At 34.8% G+C, this 12852-nt stretch overlaps 1 pseudogene; it reads right to left on the bottom strand.

The window, feature by feature from the left end:
* Positions 1-11830, bottom strand: LOC108472324 (probable disease resistance protein At1g58602; annotated as a pseudogene).
* Between the last annotated feature and the right edge of the window lie 1022 nt (positions 11831-12852).

The raw sequence follows: 12852 nt of genomic DNA, 5'->3' as shown, positions 1-12852 counted from the left end.
CTAAACAGCACACATCACCGTCACTGTCCACCCTCCACTCTCACCATTGTCAAATCCAATCCCCCTCACAACCACTCCATTTACCATTGTCGCCATAAACACATCCTCACCACACCTTCAATAACCAAAAAATTCACACCACCAATACCACAAAAAATGTAAAAAGAACAACAACAAAAAACTCCAAATGAAGACCAAGTGGAAGCCTGCAACAGAGAGAAAGGTAACAAAATCAAAGAAAGAGGAATCAAAATATAAAGGAAAAAGAAAGAAAGAAGAGGAACGTTGAAGCCAAAACATAAAAATTCATAGCATCATCTAACACAAGTCGGTGAATGACATTCGGATAGTTTAAACCGAAAACACAAGGCTGTGTACTATCCCATTGACCTATGAATGTACCGAAAACAAACCAAATAAAATAAAGAGCCAAGTCCATGGGTCTCTTCATTGATTCAACCATATAAAGACAAGTCCAAAGTTCTACTATTGAGTCTAGTCACAAGAGCATAACAATCACTCTCAATAACAATAACAATATAACTATAACCATGATCTCTCGGGAGGGAAAATACCTAGTTGATATAATTTCTGGACCGGAAGAAGATAAAAGGACCTAGTTGCGCTCACCATGTAGCTCATGCGCATATTTGAGTCACACACCATTTCACTTGGATGGAGTGAACAAGCAATACTGACGCATACAACAATTTTGAGCACAAAAGTCTCAATCACGTCTTCATCGTAAGCTAAATAACAACTAAAATTTTATAAAGATTCAATCTTTTATGTTCTCAACCATTCCTTGCAGACAGTTTAAGCAAAGAATAAATTTTGTCCTAATGCGGGCATAAATTTATTTTCTGAAACTTCAACCATCCCACAGTATCATTAATATTTATGAAATTGGTGTTGTTTTTGTATTTCTTTTACTTTTGTGATTATTGCTGTATATATAATAAAAATTACTTAAAATCTTTAGATAATTTGGAACATTACAAATTTGAGAATAATTGAAAAATAACAAAAAACCAATCTCATGTGAACAACAATAGAATCCACAACATATATAGAAAGTACAAGATAATTTTAAATCTCCAGTTTTACAATACAAAAATCTCACACCACGTACACAATTTCTCATAGCACTGTTACAACCTTTTTAAATATATTTGGTCCCATAACGAGCAGCAACAGAATAGAAAAAATGGCAATGGTTTCTATACCTGAAGAGGAAAAGTTAAAAAATGTCAATATCATATGAAGTAGTTTAAGAATCTTGAAGTAAAAGACAATGCCAGATAATTTCAGTCTTCCAAATTGCATCTGCTGACCATCACCAACGTGCTTAACACCCTACTGAAAATATTTTCTAACACTTTTAATTCAAATGACACATCCTGTCGGAATATGATACATTAACAAAAACAGAAGAGAATAGAACTGAAACTAGGATCTTGTCTAAATTATTATCTGCTTGAGAAAGAATCTAAACATGCAGAATAATTGTGGATTTTTATATATAAACAGAAGGGTTAAGTCTTTCCTAAAACAAAGATTATGAATTGCCTGGCATTAATCATTATTACTATCACTCGCAATCTTGGAATATGATAGAAGGAACATGTCGGACTTTGCAGAAATCTTCTCCACCTTCCTCCACTTTATCTTTGAATGTCTTTGGCATTGATTCAATCTTCAGTACTTGGAGGTTTGCAATGAACTTCAGTCCATCTGGAAGCATTTTTAGCTGTCTGCATTTTTGTATCTCCAATCGCTGAAGAGAAGGCATGGCTCCTTCACCCACCTTCCACTCCTCCAGATTGTTAAGCTCCTTAAGGCTTAGAGACTCAAGTTTCGCAAAAGCTTGTCCACAGCAAAACATTTCCTTTCGTATGAAAGCCTCTTCATGTAATTCAAGAATCCTTAAGTTAGGCAGCTTCTCAAATGTTGACATTGGATCTTCCTCAAGCGCGCATCTTCTCAACTTTATGTAAGCGAGATTTGAAGACAAGTAGCGGTACTCTGGTAACCTTCTTATCTCCACATCTAAGCTCAACTTAGAAATGTTTTCGCAACTTAAAAGGAGATGTGCCAAATGTCTTGGATCTATGCTTCCTTTTTTATTGATGATAGACAGGAAATGAAGATATTTACTTTGGATGATAGGTGGATCTTGTTCGACTCCTCCATGTTAAAATCTTCAATAATGAAAGGCCCCCGAATCTCCAACTCTCTAATATTTGTCATGTTGATAAGATCTTTTACTTAACAATTTCTGGTGTTAAAGTTGACAAGTGTTTGGAGGTTTTTCAGTGTACCCAACTTCAACCTCGTTTTAGGACTACAATGCTTGGGGAGATATAGATGTCTGAGTTGCTGCATCCTCCATAACACGTTAGGTACATGAATAATTTTAAAAGCCGTAAGGGTTGTGATTCTTACATCCAATGTTTGCAAGCACCTTAAGTTGCTTAGAGATGATGGCAAGTGTGAATTCAAGAAGTCAAGACCCTTTAATCTCAAGAATCTTAAATGGATGAGTTTACCAATGTCATTGGGTAACTTACATCCTGCAGCTCCTCCCCTTTCATAATCTAAGACTCTAAGAAAATTAAAATTATTGAACATATAATTCCAACTTACCCTAAGTTTAGTAACATACACTACAACCTAAAAGTAGCATAAACAAAACAAATGGATTGAAAACTATATCTTCGGGGTCGGAGAAGTACCTTTCCAAACAAATGGATTGCAAAATCTTATCTTGTTCCTCGTTTGGAAAAAACTTATCAAAGAACAAAAGTGATCGAAGCCGTGGACTTTTAATGCACTGGATCGAAAAATATTTGTGTACAGAAACTCTGCGAACCCTCCCAATTGTGGATAACTGGCATGCATTTGACTGATGGGCAATATAGAGGAATTTTTCTTGTTTTGCCTTTGACAAGCAAACATCTCTCATTAGATCATGTTGTTCCAATAGGGTCGGAAGCGTGTAAATTATTGTACTAAAAAATCACACAAAGTTTAATTCCTAAGGAAGAGAGGTGGATCACAAGGATCTCTTAAATACCAAGTCTTTCCTTAGTCAGAATATCCCTTCTATAGTAATTTAATAGCACAATTAAATACTACTATTATATCCTCAAATATTGAAAGAAAAATAAGACAAGAAAGAACACAAGAGTTTTAACGAGGTTCGGTAAATTATACCTACGTCCTCGGGCACTAACACCAGATGATAACTTTACTATCTCCAAAATATTACAAACAAATAGAATTCCTTAAGAATTCTCAAATGGGAGAAGAGAGAAAACTAAGAGAGAAAGATTGGTTGGGATAGTTGAAATGAAAAATGAGAAGGTCTATTTATAGTTGAAGTTCAGGGACTAACTTGCAAATGGCCTAAAAAATTAGGGACCAAAATTGCAATTATCCCATTCAACTTTTCAACATTCGGTGCAACTTGCTTCACCTTTTTAACAAGTTACTTCCTACCTTTGTTGACTTTTCAACAATCTCCACCTTGAAGATTTGATTAGGATAATCACATCTTCACACACTTCCTTTAACTCCCCAAATTCGATAAAGCTATCTTTTGTAGTACCTACAAATGCGCTCTCGAGCGCCATACACCTGAAGGTGCTCAAATTCTCAGGATGTTAATCAAGTTCAAACAATGATTAAACTTGATTGTTGTTACCACCTGGTCATCATATTTGCGAGATTATCTGCTGTCGGAATCTTCTGAAGTAGAATTTTTCCTTTTTCAAAGACTTCCCGCACAAAGTGATATCTTACGTCGATATGCTTGGTTCTTGAATGATAGACTTGATTTTTCGCTAAATGAATAGCGCTCGATGTCACAATATAGACTAATGTGACTTTGAACAACTCCCAAGTCTTTCAACAATCCATTAAGCCAAATAGCCTCCTTAATGACTTCAGAATCGCCATATATTCGCCTCTGTAGTAGACACGATTCATCAGAGATCGTAAGGTAGACTTCAACTCATCGGGCTTTAGCAAGCTTTAACAGATACCCCGTAGTTGAACGACGTTTATCTAAATCACCAGCAAAGTCAGAATCAACATATCCAACTACAAACTGACCAAGTGCTTCATCCTGCTCAAAAATTAAACCAACATCTACGGTTTTTTGAAGAAACCGTAGAATCCATTTCACAGCTTGCCAATGTCCTTTTCCAGGATCATGCATATACCTACTCACAACTCCAACAGCTTGTGAAATGTCAGGCCGCGTACACACCATCGCATACATCAAACTCCCAACTGCATTAGCATATGGGACTTTTGCCATATATTCTCTTTCTTCTTCAGTTTTCGGAGATAATTGAGCACTAAGTTTCAAATGAGAAGCAATTGGGGCATGTTTTGTGTTTTCATTTACACCAAAACATTGTAATACCTTTTTCAGATATTGCCTCTGATTCAAACAAAGCTTGCCTCTCTGTCTATCTCCACTTATCTCCATGCCGAGAATCTTCTTGGCCTCACCTAGATCTTTCATCTCGAACTCTTGATTCAACTAAGCCTTCAGCTTATCTATCTCTTTTTGGCTCTTCGAAGCGATTAACATATCATCAACATACAAGAGTAGATAAATGAAAGATCCGTCATGCAGCTTCTGCAAATACACACAATTGTCATATTTGCTTTTTATGTACTTCTGCCTTCTCATAAAGCTATCAAATCGCTTGTACCATTGCCTCGGGGATTGCTTCAATCCATATAACAATTTGTTCAGCTTACAAACCCAATTTCTACCACCAGCATTTGTGTATCCTTCGGGCTGAGTCATATAGATCTCCTCTTCTAACTCACCATGCAAGAAAGCCGTCTTAACATCAAGTTGAGCTAGCTCCAAATTCAACTGTGCTACCAAGGCCAACAAAATTCTGATAGAGGAATGCTTCACAACAGGGGAAAATACATCATTGTAGTCAACTCCCTCCTTCTGAGCGTAGCCTTTAGCTACCAATCTTGCCTTGTAGCAAATATCTTTCTTATTAGGAGATCCATCTTTCTTTGCGAATACCCACTTGCATCCGATTGCCCTTTTACCTTTTGATAATTGCGCCAACTCCCAAGTATTGTTCTTCCGGAGAGACTGCATTTCTTCATCCATGGCGCTTTTCTATTTATCACTTTCTAAGCTTTGCATTGCTTCTTGATAAGTGATAGGAATATCAACATCAACAACGGGAATGGCGTAGGCCACCATATCGGTAAATCGAGCAGGTCTACGAATTTCTCTCCGTGGCCTTGCAACTGTAACTGGTTCTGGTGTACTTAACGGCTCTTGGGTCAGAACCTCTCCAACCTCTAATTCCTCCATTGTGGCTGGAGAATTAGACTTATTAACTGGGCAAATCCCCATCTGCTCAAACTCCACCTGTTTTGGAGTACACTCCACCTACTGTGGAGTATCGCTCATCTGAATATCTTTATCTACTACCTTTTTCAATGTGGCAGATTCATCAAAGGTAACATCTCTGCCACAGATCATTTTCTTTGTGTCTAAGCACCAAAGATGAAATCCCTTCACTCCAGAAGTGATTCCCATAAAGAGAGCTTTCTTTGCCCTCGGATCTAACTTTGATTCCTTCACATGGTAATATGCAATGAATCCAAACACATGTAAGGAATCATAATCTGTAGCCGGTTTTCCAGACCATACCTCCATAGGAGTTTTTCTTTCTAATGCAGATGATGGCAAACGATTAACAAGATGGCCAGCGTATGTCAAAGCCTTAGCCCAAAATTGCTTGCCCAACCCAGCATTGGACAACATACATTGAACTTTCTCCAGTAATGTTCAATTCATACGCTCTGCCACTCCATTCTGCTATGGTGTATCCCTAACTGTGAAGTGTCGAACAATACCATACTCTTGGCACACATCGAAGAACGGATCACTTCTATATTCCCCTCCATTGTCTGTCCTAAGCCGCTTGATTTTCTTACCAGTCTGGTTTTCGATCATATTTTTCCATTGAAGAAAAACTCCAAACACTTCATCCTTAGTTTTCATGGTATACACCCAAACTCTTCTGGAAAAGTCATCAACAAAAGTAACAAAGTAGTGTTTTCCTCCCAACGAAGGTGTTTTGGGAGGCCCCCACACATCTAAGTGAACATATTCCAAAATACCTTTTGTATTATGGATAGCGAGGTCAATTTCACTCTCTTTGCTTTCCCGAACACAATGCTCGCAAAATTTTAATTTGCAAGCCTTTGCACCTTTCAACAATCCTTGCTTTGCCAGAATTTGCAAGGATTTTTCACTGGCATGTCCCAATTTCATATGCCACAACTGCATTGAGTCCAATTCTTTGTTCTAGGAAGTGCAATGATCGCTCCAATAACTGTACTACCTTGGTAGTAATACAAGTTATTTTTCCTAATGCCCTTCAATATCACAAGTGCGCCAGATGTCACTTTCAAAATCCCATCTCTCATAGTAACAATTGAACCATTGGATTCCAAGGCTCCCAATGAGATGAGATTTTTCTTCAAACTGGCACGCATCAACATCGATCGAACTCGGTTGATCCATCTTGGTTCTTTAATTGGATTGAACCTATCCCAACAGCTTTTCTGTGCATTGTCATTGCCCATATAAACAACTCCTCCATTTAGTTCTATTAAATCGAGAACCACTCCGGTTAGGGGACATATGATAGGTACAACCCGAATCCAATATCCACTCATCTGAATGGAACGACAATGATGATGCAACCGGTGATAGTTCGAGTCACGGTATCATGCTTTGCAACATAAGCATCTACAGACTTTTCCCTTATTCTTCACTTTGGACAATTTTTCTTCCATGGCCTTTCTCATGACAAAAGGCACATTCATCTTTCCCAAGTCCGGACTTTGACTTTGATCTCCTTTCGAGTTTTCTTCCGAGTGTATGAACGACCTCGAACTACTAAAGCTTCAGATATCTCGATTGAGTTTTTCTGTTTGTCCTTCTTTCTCTGTTCATAATCGTATAAGGCCGCATGATTTCGCTCGAGATATATCACTCTCGCCATGAAGTAGAGTAGTTTCTAGGAACTCAAACTCCTCAGGAAGTGACCCAAACAGCATCAAAGCCAAATCTTCATCTTTGAATGTCTCATCCGTATTTAGCAAATCAGTGACTAACTGATTAAATTTGGTGATGTGATCATTCATTGTGGTACCTAGGACGTAAGTGAAGCGAAACAGTCTTTTCTTCAAGTGGAGCTTATTTTGACTGTTTTTCTTCAAAAAAATTTCTTCAAGTGTCACCCACAACTTATTTGCAGAAGTCTCATTTGAAAAAGCATACCTCAGCTCTCGAGAAAGGCATGATCGAATTGTGCCACATGCCAACCGATTGATCGCCTTCCAATCTTTCTCCTGTACATCATCTGGTTTCTCTTCATCAATGGCAATGTCTAGACCCTGCTGAAAAAGGGCATCTAGAACCTCACTTTGCCACATACCAAAATGGCCCGTGCCATCAAAGATCTCCACGGCCAATCTTGCATTTGCAATTGTCGGTCTTGTCCACATGGACGATGTTGAAGCTCCTACACTGCCGTTTTCTCCATAATCTTTCAATATACCTAAGGAAATCTTTTACGATGTGGAAGATCGGTTTAAGCGCAACCACAGAGCATACTACGATTAACCTTGACTTTGATACCACTTGTTGTTCCAATAGGGTCGGAAGCATGTAAATTATTGTACTAAAAATCACACAAAGTTCAATTCCCAAGGAAGAGGTGGATCACAAGGATCTCTTAAATACCAAGTCTTTCCTTAGTCGAATATCCTTCTATAGTAATTTAATAGCACAATTAAATACTACTATTATATCCTCAAATATTAAAAGAAAAATAGGACAAGAAAGAACACAAGAGTTTTAACGAGGTTCGTAAATTATACCTACGTCCCGGGCACTAACACCGATGATAACTTTACTATCTCCAAAATATTACAAACAAATAGAATTCCTTAAGAATTCTCAAATGGGAGAAGAGAAAACTAAGAGAGAAAGATTGGTTGGGATAGTTGAAATGAAAAATGAGAAGGTCTATTTATAGTTGAAGTTCAGGGACTAACTTGCAAATGGCCTAAAAAATTAGGGACCAAAATTGCAATTATCCCATTCAACTTTTCAACATTCGGTGCAACTTGCTTCACCTTTTTAACAAGTTGCTTCCTACCTTTGTTGACTTTTCAACAGATCATGCATCTGAAAAGTTCTCATCTTTAAGGTTGCAATGTCTCTTTCTCGTACTTGAATCATACATCTGTCTGCAAGCTCCATTAAATAACCTTCAGCCACATCTTCTGCTATTTGCCCTTCATCTTCTTCTTCTTGCTTTGATGAAACAATAACTTCGGCAACCCATAACTGAATCAATCCATCCACAGGTATCTCATAATCCTCGGGAAAGTGGCTTAAATAAAGAAAACATGGTCTTAAATAGGGAGGCAAATCATCATAACTTAATGCCAACACATCTCTTAGTACTTCACCTTTATCGTTCTTCAAGTATGATTTCACATTTGCAGATACCTTCAGCCATTCAGTTAATGAAAGATACTTCGTAGCCAAAATTCCCCCCAATATAATGATGGCTAATGGAAGCCCTGCACAATGTTTAACCATTTCCTCTCCTAACTCTTTCATTTTCACATCAATTTCATAGCCTGTACAATACCAAAACAAGGTTTCAAAAAACTCAGAGATAACTTAAAAATAGACTACAGTTTAGTAATTAACCACAACATTGACATCCTAAACAATTTCAAATAATTAGTGGGGCAGGATGCAATGCAAGTTACCCACAACATTTCATTTCAGTAATTAACTACAATATTACCATTAATTTAACAATTTTAGAAGTTATTAAAAATAAATAAAATGTTTTTAGAAATTAGAAACTAGAAATTTTTATTATACTATATTTTAAGGATTTATTTTAATAAGAGAAATTAGAAAGTAGATCAACTAAAAATATCACGAGGAGCAATCATAAATCGTGATTTTATATAAATTATAGATAGGTTACAGATTATAAATACATTAAAGATATTTTATACTTAGTGGTAACTTTATTTTAAAAGTAATAATTTTTAATTAATAAATCTAAATTAAATTATAATCATTAAATCTAAATTGAGAAAATGTTTACTACATTGGTTATTTATTTCTTTAATGAATCAAGATTTTGATATTAATGAAAGTTAATTAGTAAATCCTAAAATTGGTTTATGACATTGAAACAACTAGTTTTACAATATTTTTATTATTCAAAAATATCAAAATTTAATCAACTTCATGAAAATGCAATAATTACTATAAAAGTTTAGAATTTTTATTATACTAGTTTCCATTATTATTTGCGTTTTATGTGATTTTACACGTATATTTAATCAAAATTTTAAATAAATTTTTTTTATTTAAATTGTTGAATATCAATTCAACATATTCAAATATTATAATATAAAATTTTCAAATCATCAAAATATTTTAATATATTCAACATATAATATAGTTTTACTTTATGTAATTAATGCATAAAAACATTATTCAACACAATAACTAATTAATATAATTAACTCTAAATTTAATTAAATAATAATTCTATTTTACATCTATAAAATTAACACTTCTTTTTACATAAAAATAATTATCACAATTTTTCTTATATTTTATGCTTAGAGTTGCATTCATATAATAACTCTATTTTAAAATTAGTACAATATTTTTAATTAATAATTAATAATTAAATTATAATTATTTTTAAATGTATAATCATGTTAACTTCGGTTTACTTCAACTTTTTTTTTTAAATTTGAATTTAGTAATTTAATAAAAATAGAGTGTATTCTAAATCAATGCAAAAGTTTTTCTTTCAACTTTTATAAGATTATAGATTATAAATACAAATTATAGAGATATTTTATGCTTAGAGTTTATTCAAGTAATAACTTTATTTTAAAATTAGCACAACTTTTTAACTAATGATTCTAAATTAAATTTAATTATTTTTAAATTTATTTTAATAATATGATAAAAAAAATAAAGGGTACTTTGATCAGTTCAAAAGTTTCTCCAAATTCATACTTTCATATAAATTACAGATTTATAACATGAAATGGTGCAAAAAGCAAGGGAAGCTAGAAATGTTGATAAATAAGATTGTGATATTTTCAAATATGGGATAATCTTGGCCACCAAAATAATATTTAGAAAAAAATCAAAATAAATTAATTTCTCAATTTGTATTTGATACTACGATTATTTATATTTTTTCATTAAATTAATATTTAGATACTAGTTGGAATAAATTTACCAAAATAAACTACAAATATTATCAAATTTATCGTAAAATTTACAAAATTCATACAATAAATCAAATTAAGAAACTTTGAAAAGCTTTTGGACACAAGACATAAATTCGGAAACAAATTTAGAAGGCATAATGACTTATTTAGCCATTCATTTAATTTTTTGTTTCTTTTAGTCCTTAACTCGAGTTGTTTGTCAAATAATCCAAAAATGAATGAAAAAGTTAACATCTCTTAACTTTGCTGAAGTGGCATACATGTGGATGTCATGTCTGTCATGTGGATGTTGTGTCAACAAAGTTAACCGATGTTAACTTTTCCATCTATTTAGGATAATTTGACAAACAATATAAGTTTAAGAGTTAAAAAAGGTGAAAATTAAATATATATATTAAGATAGAATAATTTCACAATTATGAAACCAATAAACATATATATTACCTGTAGAATTTGTTGGGGGAAAGGCAATCTTTTGGAATAGTTCCCAGCTCCGTTCGTAGTTTAGGTACTGCACTTCATATAGGAAACCGTTTTTGTCCGCATGTGAAACTATCTCCTTGTTACGAGAGGTGACTAAGATCTTGCTTCTCGTCTCCCTTGCTGAAAATGCTGGTTTTAAGCTATCCCAAGCCTCGGTGTTCCAAACATCATCGAGTATCACCAAACATTTGTTTTCCTGAAAGAAACTAGACAACTTCTCTGCTAATTTTTCAACCTTCATCTTAGTGTCTTCTTCACTTAAGATGAGAAGCTCAGATAGAATATCTTCCCAAACTTTTCTTTTTTGACAGTGTTGAGAAACATACACCCAAACCAAGTGCTTGAAATGACCAACAACTTGGCTGTGGTGATATATTTTCTTGGCAAGAGTGGTCTTGCCCAGACCACCCATTCCGCATATGGAGACAACCCTACATTCACTTTGCTCATCGAGAAGAACTGTGACTAATTTCTTGATGCCATCATCCAATCCAACAATGTTATCATCCATAACATGAGGATAAGGCCGCCTTGCCTCCTGCCTTTCAGTTGAAGAACTTGGTTCTTCTCCATCAATCCCTAACTTTGATACATCATACGTCTTCAATTGTCTAGTCAATTCTTTGATTCTGGCTGTGATTTTTTCTATCTCTGACTTGATTTTGTGGAGCAGGCATCCCTCCTTGAGGAAACAAGCGGATCTTTTGATGCAATTTGAAATTTCACCTTTCCTTTTGGACGCAACTTTGAGCGAAAACGTCTCGATCACATCTTCAGCATCGTAGGCCAACTCTCTGATCTCAACAACACAGGTACGTATCAGCTCATTGTCAACTTTTCTTGCATCTGCCACCTTCAGGAAGCTTTGCATCCATCTCAACTCGCTTTCCAAGCCCTCAACTTGTTCATCGACGCCCTACAAGGATGTGACTTCTTGTGTTAGCTCGTCAATTATTTTGAACGCAGAAGAAACCGCAGAGAAATCCATGAGAGATGTTTTTTGTTTTTTGGTGACCAAAGACGGTTAATATCATGGAACTTTTTTGTTTCTAGTACCATTGGTTATATCGTTCGAAGTTCAATTAAACTATACAATTCTTGCTTGGGGACACAGGTTTAGGTGATTCCCATGGAACACAGGTTTAAGTCACCTGGCCTTGATATTGACGGGCGCCATTAAATAAATTTAAATCCATTTTTTCCGTATGAAAAAAATATTTAGTAAAATAAATGAGTTTGGAAAGTAATTAGGGAAATGGTTGAAGTCGGCAGCCGTCTTTTATGTATTTTTATTTTTGGGCTCAAATGAAAAATGGGAGGACATCACTAGTTTCTCAAATTATTTAGTGGAATGGATTCGTAATGGTATGCAATTGTTGACCCAATTTTCTTCATATGGCATCCTACAAATCCCTGCACAACCACTTGGAACTTCATGACAATTCTGTAGTAGCACATGTGTATTTCAACATGGTGAGTCACATGGCAACCTAGTTACTGTTGACACAGGCAACACTATAGGCAGAGAAGAAGCACATTTTTCATTTATCAGTGTTTTTCCTTGACCTTGTTTCTAGATAGAGGTGTGCATGGCCTGACCAGGCCCAGACAAAATTTTAGGTTTATTTTTTAAGCCTAGGCCCAGCCCAGCCCGAAATATGGGCTTAAAAATTTATCCTAGTTCGGTCTGAAATAAAATTGTTAAGCCCGAGCCCAGCCCATATTAATTTTTTTAACTTATTTCATTAAATAAAAAATTTTAAAATATAATAAATCATCAGATACATTTAAAACAAATATTAAAACAAGAAACAAATAAAAAATGATATTAAAACAATTCTTAAAACAATACACAAATTGAAAATATAATAAAAAGTGATTATGTTAAAATTAAAAATAAAATGTAAATATGATTAAAAATAAAATTTATATATTTAGTATATAATTTGGGTCGGGCTGGGCCGGGCCCAAGCCAAAAAAGTTTTACCCGAGCCCGGCCCTTTTTTTCTA

Source organism: Gossypium arboreum, chromosome 11 (genome assembly GCF_025698485.1).
Source record: "Gossypium arboreum isolate Shixiya-1 chromosome 11, ASM2569848v2, whole genome shotgun sequence".
NCBI classification, from domain to species: Eukaryota; Viridiplantae; Streptophyta; class Magnoliopsida; order Malvales; family Malvaceae; genus Gossypium; species Gossypium arboreum.
The sequence above is the reverse complement of the archived record's forward strand: the minus strand, read 5'-3'. Positions and strand labels throughout refer to the sequence as shown.